The sequence below is a fragment of the Ambystoma mexicanum genome, chromosome 10 (genome assembly GCF_040938575.1).
Source record: "Ambystoma mexicanum isolate Mex_15411 chromosome 10, UKY_AmexF1_1, whole genome shotgun sequence".
Lineage (NCBI taxonomy): Eukaryota > Metazoa > Chordata > Amphibia > Caudata > Ambystomatidae > Ambystoma > Ambystoma mexicanum.
In genome coordinates, this window is record NC_090932.1 from 632,409,953 (window position 1) to 632,433,719 (window position 23,767).

The following is a 23,767-nucleotide window of genomic DNA, read 5'->3' on the forward strand; positions in this document are numbered from 1 at the left end:
GATGTCATTATCAACAACTGGCAGACTGGTATTTACAATCATGATACCTTGACAATGTATAGCCATCATGTTGAAGTGTGTTTCATTCCGATCAGATTGACATGCTTTCTCAACCCTGACAGGGGAGGATTGTTGGATAATCTCATCAAAAGAATCCACCCAAGCTCAAAAATCCAAACTGTTTTTGCATTGATTCAAATCATGAATAATCTTACAATTAACATATTGCAAGCTTATAGACCGCTTATAGCCATCATTCAACTTGTTATTCTCAGGACAGGACTGTGCATTGGTTTCAGCGATAACATCATCCATGCTTTTCACAGGGACTATAGTGCCTTTCAGTGGGTGAGAATAATTGAATACATTTTCCTGATTTATTGGTAACAGATACTTTCTCTGACTGACCATTAGAGTCCTTCTGGACAACAACTTCTTCTTTCTTCAACACAATATTTGCCATTGGGATATCCATAGTTGCACCATTATTGTCACCCGTTGAATCCAATATCTCTTTTTGGAGACGCTGTTTTATAGGGGCGCTCCTGGCCAGAACCTGATTACTTCTATCTCCTGCATGTATAGGAGTACTGGGATCAGAAATCATAGGCTGAGGGAGGGGCTCAATTAAAGTAACAGGCCTCCTTTTGGAAGCATAAGCTCTGATAGTAGACATTATGAAAGTCTCCAACCAAGCAAGACAAAAAGTCAGAGATAATTATCCAATGTAAGCATTATGCAAGGCTTACATTAGATAAAATAAGTCAAGGCTACCCCACTCTTTGACATGCAGGAAGTGCGAAGAAACCTACAGAAGTCTAGGAATTACACCCACTTGTCATCCACAGTCGCCTTCTGAACCATCATGTTTAATTACATCACGTTCACACTATGAACTCACTAGCCAACATTGCTCCACCCATCATACCCCATACTTGAATGCCTTTTAAATCATTGCTTATGTCTGAAGAGGTACCCCGTTAAACGGCCAAGAACCGCTCTGTAACAATAAATCACGACACATACACAGCTCTATCAATGTATGTGTTAATAAAGCTGGTTGTGTGTGAATTAGATACTTTGGCCTCTGATCCCTGGATACTACTGCTCGTCAAACGCACGGTAAGTGCTTCCCACAACCACCCTCGATCACCCGGTGCATTTTTTTGCTAATGCCACTCCGTGACCACCTCTATGCCCTGCCTAACTACACACAATATTTGCATGGCACACCATCCCCTAACTAGTAATACTAAGGAAACCTACGCCCGCAATGCCGTGTTTATTGCCTAGCAACATCACACATCCCACACAAAGTCCACACACGCCGTTCACTGCCTCCATTTTTAACACCAGGTATCTACTTGTGATGGCACAACGGCACCCTGTATGCTATATTCAATAATTTTAAAAAATGTCTTACTAACAATCCCATGATAAGTAATGCTTATGACGCTGTCTTTGTTGCTAGTAAACATCATGCTTCCAACTTACAGACCATGCATGCCGTTATTATTCACTTCTGAGATCAAGCACTCGCTTGTGATGTCACAATGGCAGCATTTACCACTGTTTTTCCACTCTAGTCACCCAGCTACCACCACGAGATGGTGCACCTTCATTCCAGTCGTATTCCCTTTGACTGCAACACTACTATATGGCGTGCAGTGACTGGCGCGTTGGCAAGTACACTTTCTAATCCACCTACTATATTGCTAGGCTGCATGACAATGACTGCAACTATTCGTTTGCAGACACTATACAGCAGCTGACATTCCTTTGTTTGTTTTCAGCTTTGCCTACAAGAAAAACATTTTTTGGAAAGATATTTCTTTTTTGTAGAACTGTGTCTTCAAGTGTCTTCTCTGGTTGCTGCCCACATGTTTGCAAAGTCATCTCAAAATTATTGACACGCGCTACCATCATGGAAACCAGGTACAACTGTGATAAGCTAATTAGAACAGATTCTGACCTAACCAGATGACCAACTTTCAAAGTAGGCCTAACAATAGCCTTTGTCTTTGCTCTATAGTAACCACCAGAGCCTTTAAGAAATCTTGCCTGTACATGAGACAGCCTTCCAGTAATCTCATTCTCAAGATGCCACCCACTATTATAGGTAGGTGCCAACCTACAGCCTTTCTTTTAACCTTATACACTAGGTTGTTTTGATCACACAGCCCTTTTTAAACAACATTTTGTTCTCAGTCTTTTTAGATGAATAGGCACACCTGCTTCTACAAGTCTCTTGCCAACAGCATCCCACAGTGTCCTGAAGACAGTTTGGAGCATTGTATATTCTGTGTTACTCAGAGAACTTGAATCAAAACTACTTCTGAACCAGAAACACAAATTTTGTGTCAACAGTAGAAATGTACTGCTAATGTTTTGACAGTACCTTAAACATCACTGGTGTGATAGTAACACCACCATGTACAGATTTGTATGCTTTATGCTTAGTACATGACTAGTAGTTTAGCCTTTGTTTTTAGTATGCTTCCTAAATCTGAATACATTTTGTTTTATCAGTATTTTTCCCACTTTGTCTGTGTGATCAAATGGCTAGTTCGCACCTCCTGCACGTCAAAGAGAAGGGTAGCCTTGACGCTCTGTCCTACCTTTCTATTATTCACTCACCCTCTGGAGTCAGGCCCCCGTCAACAGAAAGGAGGGTTTTTGCCCTATCATCTCTGCATTAGATCAAATAAGCCATCTTCCTAAACATCCATACACATCTGTGCACTCCCAATCAATGACGCTCCACAATTGAAAATACATCACTGCAGGGCAGCCCCTATACCTCCTCATGGGAACCCTAAGATGACACAACAGGTCCCTGACAGGCCACAGCAACACAGCAATTGGTCCTAGCAAAACTACACAGGAACGGTCAAACGTTGCAGTACTGGACTCTAACAGGTAACCCCGTAAGTACACATGGCAAAACCCTTAATGGTGTTCCTTACTGGTATACACCTGGCACTATTGTCCCCCTTTCTATGAGTTAGCTGTTAACCTACACTGCCAAAATTCTTTTATATACTACATGGGATTTTATTAATTCTTGCAAAAATTGGATAAATGATCTGGGGTCATGATAATCACTTTTTGATTGTCTTTACAGGCCAGGACAGCTAGGGAAACTGACTGGTCTCATAAAGCTCGACCTGGTAAATTCCTACTTTCAGTGTGTTCACCTGCTCCAAAATCCCTCACAGGTAATCTGGCCGTGCCTTCGAAAATCTTATGCATTCAGTCAGGTGTAGGAAAAGGCTTTTTTTCAGAGATTTCACATACATTTATATCAAGTTTTATACAATCTGCTTCTCTCCTCTTAGATGGACCTGTTGCTTCTCTTTTGTTCCCAACTCTCACTCACTTCTTCCAATGATTTTGAGCTTAAATACCCAGCAAACTCCACCAACACATCATCATTCGACATACCATTTGGGATTGGACAGAGCCTTTGGTAGGATCTATTCACATTCTCGTACCCACCAGGATGCTCCTCCTTTTGATATATCATTGTTTCTTCACCTACATACATGATGACGTTATAAAAATATGCACATTATGCATAAATCACATGTTTTAATGTATCATTTGTATTTGCTTTGCTGCTTAATCCAGACCATTATGCGGTTTTATATTTTAATGGTTCTGAACTTATAACTAATAATGTATTCGCCATTGTGCCGCTGTCCGGCACTTTGTGAAAGTCAATTTTACTATAGAATGCAGCAGAATTTGTTGCCCCTTTAACAACAGCTAACATTTGTTTGACTGTCTCATTAAACTCAACAAAAACAAGCAAATTGGGATGCTATTCATCATCACTGAGGGCTAATGGCACAGGTGTATAGTATTTTGTGAAGCATAATGCCCTCCAGGATTACAGTAGAAGACAATCTTTAATGTATCTGTTTCTGGAATTTCACTTAAAAGTTGACCAGGCACTGAGATTGTTGATTAGCTTAAAAAATAAGAGCATGGTTTTGGAGCTTTCCAAATCAATCTATTTTTGGAAAGAGGAGCTGTCATCTTTGATAAACACAGATGGGCCATTACATCTTCATTACATCTTCTATGCTTGATCAAAGTGATGTGTACTAGGGTCTGGGCATTCTTACTTTACAAAGGTGCTTAAACTGATAGGTATTTTGCAGGATATATACATTTTGGGTCATTTTAAGTTGACATAATAGATGTGTTCTGCTGCATCTATGTGAAAGGCTCCTATTTGTCCCATGTTTACTTGTAATGGCAATCAAACAACATGTTAGTCTGTTGCTCATTACAACATAATCTCTTGTGTCATTTGTAATAAACTTTATGTGTGTCATATCTTTATAGATAACTAACTTAAAGTTACACAGCTAAACATTTTTCTTTCACAATATAGCAAACACGCAAATGCATCTTTAAATTACATTTCTTTTGTTTTTGTTAAAGCCTACACACACAGTGGGACTCATTTTTTAGTTTCTTGTGTATAACGTCTAGGGGACCAGTTACATTTGAAATTTGGCGCAGAAAGGTCCTCTTCATGTCATTTTCAAAATGTGCATGCTGGTGTGCAAAAAGGAGTTGCAAAGTATAGGCGTACTCCTCCCTTTTTCACGCTGGCACCTAATCTGAGTAAACACTGTCTATCATTTATGAATTGAATGCAGCATTTACAATGGATTCACATAGAATCCATTTGCTTTTTGATGGTTTAAAAAGCATGAGGCTTCCATAGAAATCAAAATAATCAGAAGATCTTATGCTGGTTTAAATGCTGTCATATTTGTATGGCGGAAAAAAGAAGGGAGAGGTGGATATTGTAATGTGCAATTTCAGTGAAAAATGACTGGTGTATTCAGGTTTGACTTGATTTTTTAATGCGTTATGTTATTAGGATGTGTATCATGCTCCACTGCCATTTGCATGGTCTCCACGTGTTTTGGAGGATCTGACAAAGACGGGTGAGTTAGGTAGGTGTGGAGAAAGAGGAAAGAACAATATTGATTTGTTGATCTGCTGATGCATGCAGATAAGTGAGCTCTGCATGGGGCTCATTTTATAGATGTTTTGTGTCAAGAATATAGAGACATGTTTGTACAAATGGGACCCTCATATGCCTATGGTGGTAATATACATTGGCTTGGGATGTGGTATGTAGGTTGTTTGTAGAGGTTTACAGCCTGATTCATGGAATTATCTGCTCGTAAAATGCAAATTTCCGGGCAGAATGGCGTGCAAATCTGTGTTTTAAGCGCAAATAGTTCCATGAATCAGGGGCATAGTATATTATGTTTGATGTTTGCTGTGAGAGGGCTGTCAGATAGCCAGGTGTGAGTGGCATAGATGGTATGCATATTTTTTGCATTCATGCATAATATCAGTGGATTAGAGCAGGTATTAGTCAGAGACCACAATGGGCAGGCAAACCTGAAACCATATATAATGTGGCATAGCAAAATATGAAAAAATGTACACATGGCATGGCAATGCCTTAGAGGTCATAGAATCACCTAGAAAATGATTCCAATCTGGTGACCTCCCCATGTTCGTACCACCTGCCTCTTTCATGCAGGTACCATTTCAGTTTCTCAAATTGCCAATGTCAGCCAATTTTTGATTGTCTCTTTGTCTTTCTTTCTCTCACTCTCTCGTTCTGCTCATTCTATCTTTCCCCTATGCATCTCTCTCTCGCTCTCTCTCTCGCTCTCTCTCTCTTTCTCTCTCTCTCCCTTTCTCCCACTCAATAGATACAGTTTACCCAATGTGTTACTAGTATTTAAGATTTTGAAGATACGCAAAGAGAGCAATCTGGGGACTATACTTATTATCATGAGCTAGATGCTAGGGGTTAAGGAGGCAAGAACGTTTGGTTCAGTGAAACAGCGATTCGAGATATAAAGACCCCAGCAACCCATTTGTACTTCCTTAGAATGTAGTTGGCACCCAAGTGGTATCTTAAACCTCATTCTACCTTGAGAAGGGGCCATGCTCAGTGGCAGACTGGGACTTTTGCCCATCGAGGTAAAGCCTCTTAGGGCACAGGATGGCACGTGTCCGGTATTCGTCAGGCTGCAAGACAGAAGCAAGAATCCCAGGCCTTGTCTACTGGAAGTACACACCAGTTTCTCACACAAGCCAAAACCTCCTCTCATAAAGTGCACACAGCCCCAGGTCATAATGGATTCCCACCCACTTGCCATTCCATACCTGGTATTGTGGCAGTTCCGCAGTGAAGGTGCTGATTTAGCTTTGTCAAGGGGGACATACTTACCAACTCCAGGAATGTCGGGAGTGAGACAGGGCACCCTTAGCTGTCATAGGATATTATTGACAGCTGTAATAAAGGGGGTTTAAGTCACACATACAGCTGGAGAAGTTTGGGGGCAAGATAGGGGAGGGGGTGTGCAAAGGGGAAAATGAGGGGGGCATGAGAATGAGGTAACTAGTCTAACCAGATATGAGGGGGACCAGCTAGCACCAGCATGAGGTGAGAGCCACAGGTAAGTTAAATACATGGGTTTAACACTAATAGGCTCTGCACGGCGGGTAAACATATAATTGCATGATCGCTCTCCAGTAATGGTGTGCAGGATGAATGATGCCAACTGACTGTTCCCAGGAGACAGCAGTCATTGGAAATAAGATCCAGCAGATACATACAAGGTCAGAGAGCTAGGCTCTCGGTGCTCGCTGGGACTGGTGAGAAGTAAACTCATAAAAACAGGGAGGCACAGCCTTGGCATGGACAACAGTTTCAAATTGCCCTTTGGCAGGTGGGCCTGGGAATAATGTTGGACGAGGGGTTGATACGGGAGGAAACAAATCAACAGTGAGTTTTGGTGTCCATGAAAGACAACAAGTATATTGTGTTCTTACTGGTGTTCATGAGGAACCTCATTGGTAGGATGCCATGTGAATGTCTCCCTTCCCACAGGCTCAGGATGACTCATGTTTCTTTCTATGTTTCCCGACCAATAGAAGGTTAATAAAGATCCGGAGGTCAGCACGATGTTGTCGCACAAAAATAGAAACAAATAAATCTTGGGGTGGAGTGGGAAGAAATGTGTCACCATAGGGGAGGTGATGAACAGAGGGGTCAAGATTGTTTCCTCCAATCATCGTTGATTAACATATGTCTATAAGGGACTGATGTAGTCCCGCCAATCAGCTTAGTAGGATGTCTATTATTAAGCATCATTAAAACCTACTATTTTTTACTATGTAAGTAACCCTTACCCATATAAAATATCTGACCACAGTGGGTGGTGTTGTTAGCTCCTATGAACCAGTTCTGTTCCACTGTGCAGTTTGATTTGTGCGTACCGAACTGCAATAAACAGTGTTACTTCTTGCCTGGTGTACGCTCCTTTATGGATTACTTCTGATTCCATATTGACCACATGTTCATGGAGGATCCATGATACAGTTCCATAACTTCTGTTTCAGAATGATTCCGAAAGCATGCTGATATTTCTTCATGGCGACATTAAGAGCAAAATGTTAAAATGTGCAGTCTGGAATGCTTTAAGTGCCACATGATGCAGAGGGCTACATCCTTCCAGCCAAAACGTGTGCTGTGCATGTAGGAAGTTTGAAGAGAAGTATACTGGCAGAGAAACAGAGGATGTTTCGGAAGTGTGAAAGGATGGATCGACCAAAAACACTGCAATTTTGAATGTGCAGAATTTTCTGTCTTATAATAGATAATGCTCTGTGCCCAAGCTCTTCGGAAAGATGTGCATGTGCCAAAACTAACTAATGGTACCAGGGCAAGAGGAGTTCTGCAACAATTATCTATCTTTAGGGGCTGCCAATCCAGAGATTGGTGACGGGCTGAGGTTTAAGGGATTATCAAATTGGCAAGTTGTGATGTGTCCCCACAGGGGTTCTCCTGCAGCCAGGAAAGAACCACCTCACACATCAAAAGCTATTTGCACTACACCAAGGGGTTTACCAGAACGTGGGCTGCCTTTTTGGAGCAACACAAGACTGATGTGTCTGTTCCCTAATATTTCCACTTTTTCACAAGTTGGTATGAATTCTGGAATGAGTGTCAAAAAATAAGCTTGCATACCTTTGAAGCTAGTAGCCAAAAACTAGCAAAAATACATATGTTTAATTTGTGCTGGCTTCTCTTGGCTACCTGGTCATGTCCTGCCTTCCTATGACATGGGGTAGCTCCCTGGAAGGGCTTCTTTAGCATAAGGCATAGACACAAAGGATATGTTTTATTTCTACTCTCCATTTTACTAATGTATTTATTTATTTATCTTTACTAATATTGTTTTAATGGTAAAATACAAGCATTCATATTTTCACCTAAACCTTTGAACTTATCCTTTTTACATTGATTCCATGTCACTGCTCCATCCAGTCATACTCGCATTCAGTAGCCACCACAACAATGCGACCAGATGATTCATCTGTTCATCTGAAATTTGAATAACAATGACAGATCTTCAGCGAATGTGTTCCCCGCATTCTTATGTCTGAACCGCATTCAGTATTTTTATTTTGTAAGCAACTAGCGATATCTTGCCCACAAGTTTAAAGGCTCCTTTCTACAAAGACAGGAACCACTGCTCTGTAGATTGGTTCCTTTGGAAATAATATAGGTAGACTCAGCACCTATTTCCTATTCCCACTTTGAGGCTTTAGCTCATAGTTAGTCTTCATACTGACCACATATTTATCTAGGTTTCTTTGGGCATAAATGGGTGCATTCCAAAGGTGTTTCTGAAGATGTTCAAAATATTTATGAGAAGTAGAGGCAATAATCAATGTTTGTTCCTTTGTTTAGTAAAGCAGATGGTGAGGTAATGCCATTGTTCTACCTGTCATGTGTTCAAAAGGGGACATTCAGGTGGCTGAAGTAGGAGTAGATCTCATAGCAATTAGAGAAACTGTTATTTGTAAGTCCCAACTGGGTCCAGAATCTTCCACACACTTCTTTAAAATGTAACAATTGTTTTGTTATGGCGGTCTATCCCACCGCTAGACACCAGGTATTAGGTAATATATGTATTTTTCACTTTACTCTCATAATGTCCCACCTCTTAGTCATCACTTCACTGATACCTTGGTTGAACTCAATCATTTGTGGCAGGTAGAAATGAGAAAATATGTTGATCAGTGTGACTACCTTGGTTGAACATAATCCTTTGAGGAAGGCTGAAATGAGAAAATATGTTGATCAATAAAGTGCCATCAGTCTACACCTTACAATTTGGGGCTCGGAGACAATCAATTTGCTTTGTAAATAGGCAAGTAATGGTTAACATATACTTTGTAAAATGCACAGAATGAATCGTGGTGCCAATGAAGTCAATCTGTAGATTGGACCATGGCAATGTCATCCCGCTTTTCTGTAGAGGAGCTAGGTGAGAGGAAGTACTCAGAACTCAGCACATTCCAAAAAGCCTTTAAATATATGTTGAGATCATGACCTATGTATGTCCAGTAAACAACGGAAGCTAGGCTCTCCATCATCTTTTGAAATCCCTAATGATGAGTAGTTGCATAGGCATGAATTGGCATAATACTTCGGAATGAGGGAGGTACTACCAACTTGTTACAACCGGATTGGGTTTTCATAACCAACAATCCATCCAGAAAGTTGAACTCTCAAATCTTCCTTACCTTGGTAATCTTGCTCAATTTGGTGGAAGTTCTGTAGATATTAGTAACATAGGCCAATATTGGGATCTTCTTTTAGAGCAGTAATTAAATCAATATCAAGTGCATTTCTACTCCATTGAAGAGGGGAGAGTACACTTCCAGATTGTGATAGGGTCAATATTGTTATTTATATCACTCACAGAACATATTCCATAACAATGGATTCCCTTTGGAGAGGTCTTGTTTTGCAAGAACCTTCTTTCTTTGAGAGACCATTCATCTTTGTACAATATATCATAATATTATATGATGTCCCAAATAATGTATGGTTTGGATCTGCTTTCCATGCTCCAAGGGTTTGTTGTTGGCACACAACAAACCACCGGCTTTCCAATTTACTACAGTTTCTACAAATCAATTTCAGACATAAACTAATTCTCAGAGTGGATGATTTACGGCAGTTAGGTTGCCTTACTATGAGGCTATCAGCTTTTCCACCAAACTACTCTGGGAACAAAATTAATAGCATGCTAGGATTCACTAGGGTCATTTAACAAAGTATTTACAATGTCAACTTCTAAAGTTTTCTTGTTATTCTTCAGTGATATGGCAAGACAATTCACCCATATATACTCTGGGCATTCTATAACAGGTATTTACTTCTTACACCTAGTGAGGAGAAGCTAGGTATGTCCCCACTTGTGACTGTTTTTTGAATCTTCATCTTCTAAACAGTTATCATCAACACAGTGATATGGATCATGCCTAGAAAGTTTACTTTAGTACAACACCTTTGTACTTTCTGAATAAATAATTTCATAGTTGTGTTTCCTAGTTGTGTCATTATGTGTCGTATCCCTACCAAGAACTCTTCCACACGTTTTATTGAAAGGTCATTTACAAAGGTCAATTTCCCACTTTCTTAAAGATCAGGGGTTGTCTTAAATTCAAAAGTTATCGATTGCCTTCCCACTATTAATGTTCCCTAATGGTACATGAGTCCACACATGCTACTGTCCCCCAAAGGTAGAGCTAAGTTTGCATTGGTGTTCACAGAGTACATTTGACAAATCAATAGCAGAGTATACTTAGGAGTCTTGGATTTGTGTAAGTCTCTGGCCAATTTAAGGGACTGACATGTGTACTAAGACAGAGTGAATCTCCAAAAGCCCTCCCACAAATTCCTGGCAGGCTCAATGACCAGATTTGGGTGAATCCACAGGGACCTGCTGAAGAATGGTGATGACCAAATCACTCTTATGTGTTCAGATAAGAGGGGTAGTCTGTGCAGAGATGCAGGCATTGCAAGATAATTCAGCCAAAGACACCATAGTCGTATTGGATGTTGTTATTTTTGTTTGGTTTAGGTGAGTTCTAAGGCCAAAAATGAGTTGAGGATCCCATGTAAAGAACAGTTTTCTTAGAGGGTTTTGTTTGGTGCCAGGAAGGTGAGGCAGGGCTAATCCACACTGGGAGTTGGGGAAAGAGAGAAATTTGGGTTGGTGGGGGTTGTGCAGTATTTCTTTTTTCTTTCCGGCCAGTGTGTTATTTTTAAAACAATGTATTTTTTCTAGGTAACTTTATTTTTGTTCTCTTGCTTTGTGTGCAAGGCACGTGTACTGTTTATTTGGAAAGACTTTCCTTTCATTGTTAGTGAAGCCTTTTCTTTCATGTTGCGACTTGAGTTTGAAAACATTGTTACTTAAGTTGGAAAAGACTTTGTTTTTTCATAATTTCGAAGCCAGATTATTTGAAAATCTAGTTTTTATTTTTGTTAGGGAAACCTTTAAAATTTAATTTGAGAAACGTTAATTTTTCTTTCTTTTCTTAGAAAAGCAAACTTGTATATTTCTTTTTAGTTATAAGCACCACGTTTCTGTTGGGAAAAATGGCAAGAAAGCAGGGAGATAAGTCTTATGTGATGATTTCTTTGCAGGTGTAGTCCAGTGATGTGGATTCAGTGGATATGGATCTCAAATCCTCCTCCTTGGAATCAGAAGAGTGGGAGGTCACAGTTTATGGACATTCTTGAGGTGAGACACACAGACAATCTGCAACCTGCAGCAGATGTTGCTGCTGCAGAAGTAGTTGGTGAAATTGATTGTGATGATGATGCTACTATTGACACTCATACAGTGGCTGGGAGGAACCTGAGCCGGTGGCACAATCAGTTCGGCAGTGGTCAGGAGGAGAGGTGGCTATACAAAATGGGTCAGGAGGAGACCAAGTACTCTAGGATTCAGGAGAAAGCATGAAGTATCCTGCCTATAACTATCTCGTGAGGAGTAAGAGGATGATCTGAACCTTACGGGTAACAAAGAGCAAACAGTGCTAATTGCAGACAATAAAGTCAACTCTTTTTCAATGTGTCACATATCTTTGCAAGACGTTGTTTTATTAGGTTATTTAAGCATTCCACAATCCCATTGGATTGATGGTGGTCTTTTGTACACAATTTGTGATCTATGCCCAATAAAAGGGACATTTCTTTGAAGAGCTCATTAAAGAAGTGAATCCCATTATCAGATTTAAGGGTTTCACATATTCCCCACTGGAGAAATGCTTCACTCATTAGAAATGTGGGTATTGATTTTGCATCAGGTTGGAGACAGGGACCCACTTCAAGCCAACTAGAGAATGAACACACAACAACAATAAGATACTGGAAGTTACTGTACCTGTTAACCCTGTCCCCATAGTCAATGTGGAGGTGTCGAAAATGTCCCTGAGGGGCGGGCCAATGTTGCTTTCAATGTCTTACATTTGTGACCTGTAGTGCACGTTTGGCATGTGATACAGTTAAGTATGAAATAATCAAGATGCTTTTGGAGATTGGGAAATAACCATTCTTCCTGTAAATCAGCTGCAATGTATTGCTTGGATACATGGGCAGGGTGGTGCAATGACTTGAGTGCTACTGTACGTAGTTTCTGCGGTATCACTGATTTCTAGAAATATTCTATCTCCAAATTACATCTTTGAGGGATAAGGAACACTGTCTTAATCCAGAGCTCCATCTCTTGCTGAGGAGTGTGTCCCTGTAATTCGACAATCTGAGTCACCGGGATTGCATTGTATGACATCTTTAATTCTACATGCAGTAGATACTGCAGGATTTGGCAATTCCAGATATGCTGCTTCTTTTGCTGCTGAATCTGCTGCATCATTACTGTGAGAAATTGGGTCAATATTCTTGGTGTGTGCTGCACATTTTACTACAGCTACTGCTGTGGGGAGTGTCAATGCATCAATTAACCTGGAGAGTAGGGTGGCGTGTTGCACAGGCTTGCCGTCTGATTTTATTAACCCTCTTCTCTGTCATCTGGAGAGGCCAGAATGGTACTGTCAATATGACATAAGCTGAATCTGAGTGAATGGTAGAAAAACACCCTTTGGATATTTCCAATGCTGTTATTAGTGCTATGAGCTCTGCTGCTTGAGCAGAGTAGTGTGAGGGCAGTCGTTCCCTGGATATCACTGCATACTCACCATCTTCAATCCTCACTACTGCTACCCTGTGTGCCTAACTCCAGTACTCTGATCAAAAGTTGATGACCCGTCAATGAAGAGCACTTCACTTTCCTCCAATGGGTCTTCTCAAACATGGGTAGTCTCATCTGAAGCGTCTTCACATGTAGTGCAATCATGTACTTCATCATCTTGCTGCACTGGTTCTGCAAGGAACATTGCTGTATTGACAATGTGACATATCACTATGTGAAAAGAAGTGTTGGACAAAATGACCTTGTATCCTAATGCTCTTTGTGTGGTGAGAGTGGATTTCGATTACTCTAGTGTGACAAAATCAGCATGTTCCACATGTATAACGTGACAGTGCATCCCATTGTGATTAAAGAGGATTTCTATATTGCGAAAGCAGTTGCTGCTAGAGGCTGTTTGCACTGAAAGTGTCCATGCATTGATGCGTATAAGAGACCACTGTATTAAGCCAGAGGCTTGTGTCCCATTGATATCTGTTGAATGAGGACAGCCGTCATCACTTGATCACTTAAATGTGAGTACAAAAATAATTTTGTTTTGTAATCTGGTGTTGCTAGAACAGGTGCATTACTGATTCTGTTTTTCAGTTCCTGCAAAAACTGGACCATCTCATCTGTCCAGATAAAAGTTCCCTTAACTTTCTGTGCTTCCTTTAACTCCTGCAGTAGAGGTTTGGTATAAGTGCAGTTATCAAATATCAAGACCTGACCATAGTCACATAATCCTAGAAGTTGCTGCATCTGTTTGACTGTTGTTGGCTGTGGTATACTGCTGTCACTTTTTCTGGTGTTACTCACCTCTCGCCGCTGCTGATATTATCTTCCCTAAGTATACAAGTTCCTGCTGGCAGTATTGCATTTTCTTTTTTTTTACCTTGTATTCCTTCTCCAGTAAGTCAAATGTGTCACTGAGTAATTTCTAGACTGCTCTTCTGTTGTGCTACACACCAGGAGGCTGTCTACATACTGGATCAATGTGCTCTGTATCTGTAGGTTTCCTAAGTCCATTTGCAGTATTCTGTGGAAAATGTTCAGGGGCTCACAATACCCCTGTGTTAAATGAGGGTGTTGAAACCTCTGCTTTCTGTATGTAAATGCTGTGAGATACTGGGAGTCGGGGAACAATAACATGGAGAAGAATGCATTCTTGAGATCTATTACTGTGAAATGAGTCACTGCAGTGGGAATAGTGCAAAGGATGGCGGCAGGATTGAGAACCACGGGTAACACTGCCTTGACAATATTATTCAACGGGCATAGGTCCTGAACCATAGCCCACAACTACCCTTTCACTTTTTTCATTGGGTACACAGCTGTGTTGCATGGGAACTCTAATGGCACTATAAACACCCTGCTGCCATAATGCTATAATGGTGGAATAAATCCCTTCATCTGCTTCACTGCTCGTGGGGTGCAGTCTGACCCAGGGCAACACTGCCCCTGGTTTCAGTTTGATGCAAAATGACCCTATCCCTTTCAAGACACTGCCATTGTGGGGCTATTGGTCCATGACTCTTTGGGCACCTTCTCTAAATCTTTTTTCAGGTATGTTGGTAGTGTTTTAGCAAGGAACACTCTGTGGAGTACTTCTCCCTGACAGGCTATGCCTATTTGAAACAGATCTCTCCTGTTTTATAGGTGCCTTCAACCAATTGCTCATCAGAGACTTCTCTCAATTGATGAGCTGGGTCAATACATAGCACTGTACGCCATTCAATGTCATTGTCATCTGTGCCTGACAGTATACATTTGTCTGCCTTAGTGATTACTTCATCTAAATCCAATTGATAATGGTGCCTGGTGCTACCTCCTAGGGGACTGCAGGTCTGAATACAAATCCTTCCAGTATACATATCTTGTTTTGAATCACAGGCACCTGACCTAAAAGAATGGTCGCCCAATAGGAGAACACATCTGGGTGGAGGGAAAGGCCCTGTAGGGTGCTGTGGCCACAAAGTGCTTGCATTACTGAAGTAGCTCTAGCATGGCATGTCCCTGGGGTAGTAGACACTTTGCCCTCCTCAGGGAATCAGATGGTCATGTTCAACTTGCTCATGATATCCCTGCCAAGGAGGTTGACTGGGGGATCTCATGAATACAATAATTATGAGGAAAATACTTGTGTACCTATGGTGATAGGTAAATCTTCAGTGAAAGTAACCAATACAACTGCTCCAGAGAATCCCTGTCTGTCCATTATTCACTTGACAGAGGAAACTTCCCTTCCCGAATGCAGGACTTGGTAGCTCCTGTGTCAACCATAAAAGAAAATATTTGATCCCCTATGTTCGCTACCACTTGGGGTTCCTCTTCTGGGTCTGAGGTTACTGATAGTTCTGTTCGTGCCAGAGTTTTCTATAGGCTGTCTTATTGCTTCTAAACATTTGTGCCTGGGAGCAGGAAAGGATTGCCCCCTATAACACTTATTCCTGTGTATTGAGTTAACATGCCACTTGGTGGTTTTTATCCCAGGGCTGAGCAGGTGACTGTTGCATGCTTGTGTGTGGGAGGTTCGGTGCTGGGTAATGAATCAGTTGTGGCTGCATGGGACCTGGGGCTTATGGGAAAACAGAGGGCTACATCTGGGATGGTGGGTGATAAGAGAGCCGGACCACTAGGGTTACTGTAGGACAAGGGTGGCCTACTCCTGCATTGTCATGCAAAAATTCCTATCTTCCTACAATAACGATAAAATCATGGTCCTGCAAACTAGGTTGCATTCCTCCCCATCTACCCCTCTTTAGTAATTACCCTATCCCCTTTGGAAACCTCAAATCTCCCATCTGCCATATCGTGGCCTGTCTGTCCATCCCTGTATGGGGGATCTGCTTCTGTGTTTGTTCTACTCTTTCCTTTTCCTTTTGTAACCACACTCTGAAATAGTGTACTATGTGTGCCTGTATTGCAGGCCATGACTTTGCTTCGATGCCAACTACCTTATTCAAATCTGCTTGAACTTCTGCTGGAAGACCCTTGAGCAAAATGTGGTAAATGACAGCTACATTCTTATCCCATGTCTCACCTGTCTCTAATTGCCACATTTCCTGTATCTGCTGAATGTAGTGTTCAGGGTCCTCATCTTCATTCATTGTGCAGGCTGTGATACATTGTATGTCTGATGTGTCTGGGCGTCTGTCCCTCAAAGCTTTCCATACATGTGCTCGACAGTTGTTAAATGATACACCACCATGGTCATTACTTCTCAATTATCCTCCTCTATATCCTGCCTTTCCCCATATCTCATCTGCCTGTTCCCCTAACAGGGTGGCAAACAAACTCTTTATGTCTCCTACATCTAACTTGATCCCTGCTGTCTGTTTTTTGAGGGGATAAATCCACTTGTCTGCTCCTGCTGTGAAGGAGGACAAGGTGCATATTAGGTTATCCTTATCCATGTGGGGCCAGGGTACAATATGGACTCTCCCTGGTTCCTTCTGTGGCAATGGGAACTGTTTTCCCTGTTTTATACTCTGGTACAGGTTTTTCTTACCCTTAAATAGGGCAATTTGCCTGCACCATGGCCTGTGCCATTGACCCCATGGTGTTGTTTCCTCCTGCCCCTCTGTCTCCCACTCATCAGCCTCTGCTACCTCTGCAGGGTATACTGAGTTATAGTCTACACTATGGTGGTGTTCATTCCTCTAGTGACGATCTCCTGGACCCTCCCCGGGATTGGGGGATTACCCACTTGTGTTTATGTTAAGTTGTTTGATGGCTTTACTGTCTATTTTAAAGAGAATCTGTCCCACCCACCATGAGTCTTTGTCTATCACTATACACTGCCTAATCCCCAGTCTCTGCATTGCTTTTGCTAGCTGGTCTAAAACACTAATAACACAGACAAGGTCTCACTCGGTAACGCTGCCACAGCCACAGCAACATAAATGGCAACATACCTTCCAGTTCCACAGGTACCAGAGTATCCTGTACTGGCACACAACACCAAACAGTTGCCAACACCGTACAATGCATTACCAATTGCACAGCTAATTGAGCGACAGGGACAAGCACCACAAGAGGAAAAAGAACTTTGAGTGAAAAGGGGGTGTAAACAGTCCCCAACCGATCTGTTGTAGAGGCAAGCTATATCTGGGAAAGCAGTTATGCCACATGAGTTATCACTGGTTGCATTCAATCAGTTGCACCATCCATCACACGTCTCCAAGCAACATATTGCAGAAGACATACAGGAAGACTGGTGTGTCCCCAACCTATAGGTGAACTTAACTTAAATGTCTGTGTGTTGCACTACTTGTCAAAAGTTACAAAACATGACTTACAATGAGAGCCATCAGAGGCACCTTGCCTCTCCCTACTGGCCATTCTGTGAACTGCACATTGATTGTGCGGACATGAGTTAAAGGTGCAGTGGATCTTGTTACCTCATTGTGGTCATATGTCCCTTCTCACCATAGGTGGAGGCAGGCCTATATTGACATCCGGATGCTAAGTGCACTGCCAAATTTTCTGTGCATGAGGATTTCCCTCGATGGGGCTTGCGCAATGTATTAAGATCAGATAACGCATGCATTTCTTCAATGAACTCTTTTTAAAGATTTCTACATTACTGGACATCAAGAATTGGATGTGCACTATTTACCACCCCAGGCCAATGGAGTTGTAGAACGGATCAACGGCCTATTGAAAAGCAAGATGGCAAAGCTGTGCACCACATTAAAGAAAAACTGGGTGCACTGTTTACCACTTGCATTATTCAGCTAGTGTATGCAGCCCTGCAAGGACCACCACTTGTCATCCCATGAGGTGGTAACAGGGCACTGTATGCACATGCCACTTTCCCCTGTTAGACGAGAGTCAGATGCTTACAAGGCAGCGTCCATCTTGAGGGAGGAGTTTACCAACTATTTATATGCCCTAGCAAAGGCCATACAATTTGTCTGCCAATAGATTTCACCTCCCAGGACTGAGGAAGCAGCTGACACCACAACAGACATACCAGCAACATCACCCCCTCTGCAACTGTTCCCCGGTGACTGGGTATATAGTAAGAATTTGGTGCTCCATTTGAGCGAATCCCGGATATATAACATTTTAGCAAGTAACATACACCCCCCTTGCTATCTAAGTTGAGGAGCTGCGGTATTGGGGATAACCATGACTGAGGTCCGCAAAGCACACCAGACCCAAGGCCAACCAAAATCAGTAAAGTGCCCTCCTACACACACTGCCTCTGTGCCCCTCTTAAATAAGTGAGGTAATATACTTCAAAATCCCCATACAAGCACCACATAGAGCTGCTACACATTAGCTGATATGAATTACATTTGTCTGCTTCCTCTCTCCTCTCTTTCTCTCTCTCTGTCTCTCTCTCTGTCTCACTCTCTTTCTCCGTTCTATATCTCTCTCTCTTTCTCAACCTCTATAAAAAAACATTCCTTTTGAGGTATTCTGGAAAGGGGTACAACTGGTTCTAACAACTCCATTTATATTGATAAAACAAACTTGTTTAGTGGAATGTCAAGGTTCTCGTATTCATATTTGTGTGCAATACATTATACTGCTGGGTTGTTTGCCATGTTTATGTTTGGATTAGGTACTTATCTGGGATGTACTTTTTATATGGGGCGGGCATATAAAAGGGTGGGGGAAATACACAAATGAATGCTACTACTAATGGATCCATTCAGTATGTAAATATCACCAAAAATAAAAACCTATGTGTGACCCCATCTTTTCTAACACACAGCACTGTGGCCACAGACCCCCATATCAATGACCAAGTGAAAAGTATTAACACTATTAATAGTACTGATGAAATTAATGTGTTTACCATTGTACATTTTGATTCTACCAGCTTTTTGAGTAATGCATATAACTAAGTTTCAGCACATAGAAAGAGGCATGTTAAAAGGTCCAAGTATAACAAATACTGTGGACTTGCTTTAGATATAATAGAAGACATGCACCATTCATAACTTTCAAATAGTTGGTACGCAGACATTAGCTTGATGGGGAGGAGGAGGGTGAATCGCAGTTGTAATGTGTGTTCATTGATCCCACATGCAACTGGAAGTTATGGACACTGACCAGCTGCAATGCACTAATAATCCTCAAAATCCTAAAAGCATCCAGTGTTTGTAAAGGTCATGCCTGAAATTGCAAGGAGTAATGTACGTGGCAAGCAGGTGGCAAGAAAGATCAATGAGTTGCATGGCAGGAGGGTTATTGGGGTTCGGGGACGAAGTGTTGGCCCGAGTGAATACAGCATGTGTGCCATTTTCGAACAAACATATTGCAAAGTTGACATGGATCGAAGCAATGGAAAATCCAGTAAAAGCGCAACAGCAAGAAACTTATGAACTCTGATTTTACAATTAAGGATCCGTTTTCGTAGGGGCCAACCAACTATGACACAATACAACCTTGCTCATCCTACACCTCAAAAACGTCCCTGCTGAAGTAATGGACTACTACTGGGTGTGTGGGCAGCAGGCTTTCTTGCACCTGCTGTGATCTTGGATGCACTACTGCTCACTTGCCATGCTACACTCAGCGCTTCTTTTGATCCCTGAAAATCACTGTGCAGTGGGATTGAACAGCTTGCTTGCCCCAACTCCAGGGTCGACACAATGGGGGCCTACCAGCAGCCCGTTGCAGTCCACCATTTATCAAACCCTACCTGAAAAACAAAAGAATTAAAAGTTGCGCAGGAAAAGAAGATCAAATTACTTGTCGCTAGACTCCTCTAAATTGTTCAAAGAAATATCCAATGAATATATACTGTATAGCAAAGAGGAACCTTTATCGCATCACTATTACTGAATGGAGTCTAAACAATCGCAAACGCCAAGTGGCTACAAATTGTGTGATGGGATCTCATACAGCTGGTGAATGATACGGAACAATGTCTCAATGGAATCAAGGTCGAGGAACGCGCCAGGAGACTGATGACCCTCCAGAACCGATATGTGCTCAACCTGCTCACAGCGATGGAAGGAGGGGTTTGCAGCAAAATTGGCAATTCTTGCTGCAAATTCGTACCCCCAAACAAGACAGAGTATGGCTCCCTGATGCAAATAATAAGAGCACTGCACACCTTTGGATCGCACATGCAAACTGAAGTTGGCATACTAAACAATGCCTTGTTTGACAACCTTTTTGCCTTTGCACCATCCTGAATGGGGGCGATTATGAATCTACTGGTGCCAGTGATAGTGTTTGTGTTGGTCCTTTTCTGCACCTGCCAGTTGGGACTCAGATGCTCTGCTAGCAGTACCAAACAGTGCATGAGTATGGTTCAATTGCAGTATGAAATGCACTGCGCAGTACAAAAGACAGTGCTGCCTGAACAGATGACCAAAAAAAAAAAACACGTATGGTTATGAAAGAGCAGCACTTGCACCCCCAGCACTTGCACCCCCCGGCACTATCACTACACAGCCACCTGACTCTGAGCATTACACAGAACAGTGGGTAGATTTTGCAGTTTATGTGGGATGTATATATATGACTTGCACCCTTAAGGAGTATTCCCAATCTGGCCAAAGCTTGCATCATGTATGTAGAGCATGGGTTTGAAAGGTGTGATCCCCACCTTACTTAGAAGCTGAAAGGTTGTATGAGTAACAGTGTACTTATTGGGGAGTTTGTTTATGTAGAATTAACAAAATGAGGGACTGCTGGGAAAGGGGGGCTTTCCACACACCTAAGCGGTTCAGGCGAAGGCAAAGGCAAAGGCTGTGAAGTGTAATATAAGAGAACAGGGGGCAAAGGGTGCTCCTAAAGTCCTTTAGGTGATCATATTATTGCATGTTTTGTAGACGTGGTGCACATGTGGAATAAACACTATGCCGCGAACATGAGGAAAGGAATAGGTTGTATCCTGGGCACTGATGAGAAAGGCCAGAGCTACAGAGATCCATGAACCCTTCATTGTCTTAAAAGTTGCCAGCCTTTGTACTCTGGGAGGAATGGGCCCTGCAAGGCCACGGAACATGGGTTGAGCACCCAACTGCCCTAGCCCTAAGACCCTTGAATTCCAAGGTACCAGTCATCCACAGACCACTGATCATAAACCTGTTAGATCCCAGATCGATCAAGAAATATCAGACAGCAGGACTTTTGCCTTCACTTCTGGTTCACATGATTTGTGCTGCAAGGTGCAGGGAGGAATACAATTATAGCATAGAATGAAGGTGGGACATCTTGGAGAGATACTGGCCTGTCTGGGATCAAGCCAAGTTTGTGAGTTAGTATTACCTCAACTTTTCCCTTATGCCCCTGTCTGCTTGTACAAGATGCACAGCTACATAGATAGAGATGTATTGATTATTTTTCAAATAATTGCCTATTAGCTGCCACCTCATGGCAACTGAATTATCACCCATGTGGAAGTAGATGGACAGAATGGGTTGGGACCAATAGACTGGCATCCCTTATGGAGCAGGCAGTCTATGTATAGAGTCTCTGCAACCAGACATGTGGCTTTTTACTGTATGTAATGATGTCACTGATGACGTGATAAAACTTCTAAAAGTACTGCTCATTCAGATTTTGACAGAACGTTGAGCAGTAGAACTATTTGCTGATGTACTCCAAATTTTTAGGAATCAAATAATTGTTATCCTTATGCATGGGAGCATACCCTGTGTGGCTGTATCAGTAGTGGAAGTGAGTTTGTAATATTTCTGAAGAAGGCTCCCCCGAAAGCAACTGAGAGGGAACTGTGATCTATGAGGATGATGTACTGATAAAAAAGAAGACATAAAAAGCCATTTACATGAAATTAGACATGTGCTCAGCCAGTTGCAAAAGGCTGGGGGAAAAGGTGGCATTGCAGAAAGCACAATGGTGTAAAAAAGGTGTTGATTTCTTAGGACATGAGCAAGGGTTAAACTCACAAAAGTAAAATGTTGAAGCCTTCCAAAAGTTGACAGATCCCACAAATCTGAATGGCTTGAAGTGTTTGTTAGGGATGACAAGTTACAATAGGAAATGTATTGAAGATTATGCAAAAACGACAACATCATTTACTAAATTACTGAAGCAGTACCCTGGGAATGGGGAAAGGAGCTATGTGAAGTGGTAGCCAAATTGAAAGATTGTCTGATAAAGCCCCCATGTTTAGCGTATCCAAAGAAAAAAAAAGAATACTTTTTAGAGATAAGATTTACAGATCGGTGCATGTCAGCAGTCTTATCAAAAACATGATTCAAATAGCAAAACCATTGCATATGCTAGCAAGGTATTGTCACAGTAAGAGACACCATTTAAATAATGTGAAAAGGCATTACTGTGTGAGCATTACAACATATTCTAGTGGTGGTTTGGAATGTTGCAACCAATCAAAAACTGATATCCTAAAATAATGTGTGGCTGAAGCAGGGTCTAGTTGGGATCTGCAACTCCCTTTGGTATTAATGAACATTAGGTCAACACCATCAAAGTCTACAAATCTCAGCCCAGGTGAAATTATGACAGGCAGGAAAATGGTTTTACCCCAACTCTGGTTGTACCTGACTAATGGGCAAGTCCTGGTAAATGCATCAACAATTCATGAATGTGTGGAAGAACTGAGAAAGCATTTGCAGCATGCACTTGCATTTGCACAGCGAAACCTGGAAATGGCATCTGAGGGTGCCAAATCATACTATGACAGGAAAAATCATCTATAAAGGAATATGAATTAGGTGACCAGGTGTTTAAGTTCAACTTTGCAATGAGCAAAAATAGAAATAAAAAATGAATGGCATCCTGGTGTGGTCCATTCAACATTGTGGACAAGGTTTCACCAGTCAAGGAAGGTGATCTGGTTGTTGAACAATTCGTCTATGTAAACTAGATCAAACCGTTTAACCCAAAACACAACGTGATGAAACCAGTAGGGTGTAAGGGGTGTAACAGTCATATTGAAATCAAGTTAAGTCGGTGAGTAGGCAATAAGGTAAGTAACTCCCACAAGGAATGAAAGGAGTAGATTGGGCAGGTAAGTAGGTCTGTAGGGTGTGGTGTGCCTGAAGGTGTCAATGAGAAGTATATTGTTGAACATGTGCATAGATGTATAATATATACATTTATTTCCAGGTGATTCAATAGGTTGTTGAGGTGTAGCTAGGATTCATGCTTCTGCAGAGGCCTTTGTTTAATCAGGTCTCTACAGAAGAAGGGGGAAGAAGTTGGAATAATGCAGTTCACACTTTTCAACTGTGAACTAATTTCAGTGGGGCCACTGATTTCAACAAAGATAGCGTGCACCAGTTTAAAATGACAGCATGGGTTATGTGTGAGTTAGGATACTACTACTGATGTGTGGCATTGAGTGTAAACTAATGAGTAGGTTGATTTGGGGGTTTAGAATAGCATAGTGAAGTGTGGGGGGTTAACAATCTTAAAATTACTAACTGCTAACAATGCTAACAGTACTAACTGTGATCCTGACATTAGCAATTAGACTGCCACTGTAGGTGCATGGACATTCACACTGCGATGTCAGTTTAAATGCAAAATTGAAAATGTGAATAGCAGTAGCAGTGTTGATCACAGATGCTGGCTACCTTGCGATGAAACAGCAGAATATGTGCTTGAAAGAGCAATTTAATTATTCAAGCTGATGCAAGCCAGGAAATAGAGAGGAAATATGTTTCACATAATCTGGGTTTTGAACAGGAGTGCTGGACAAGGGT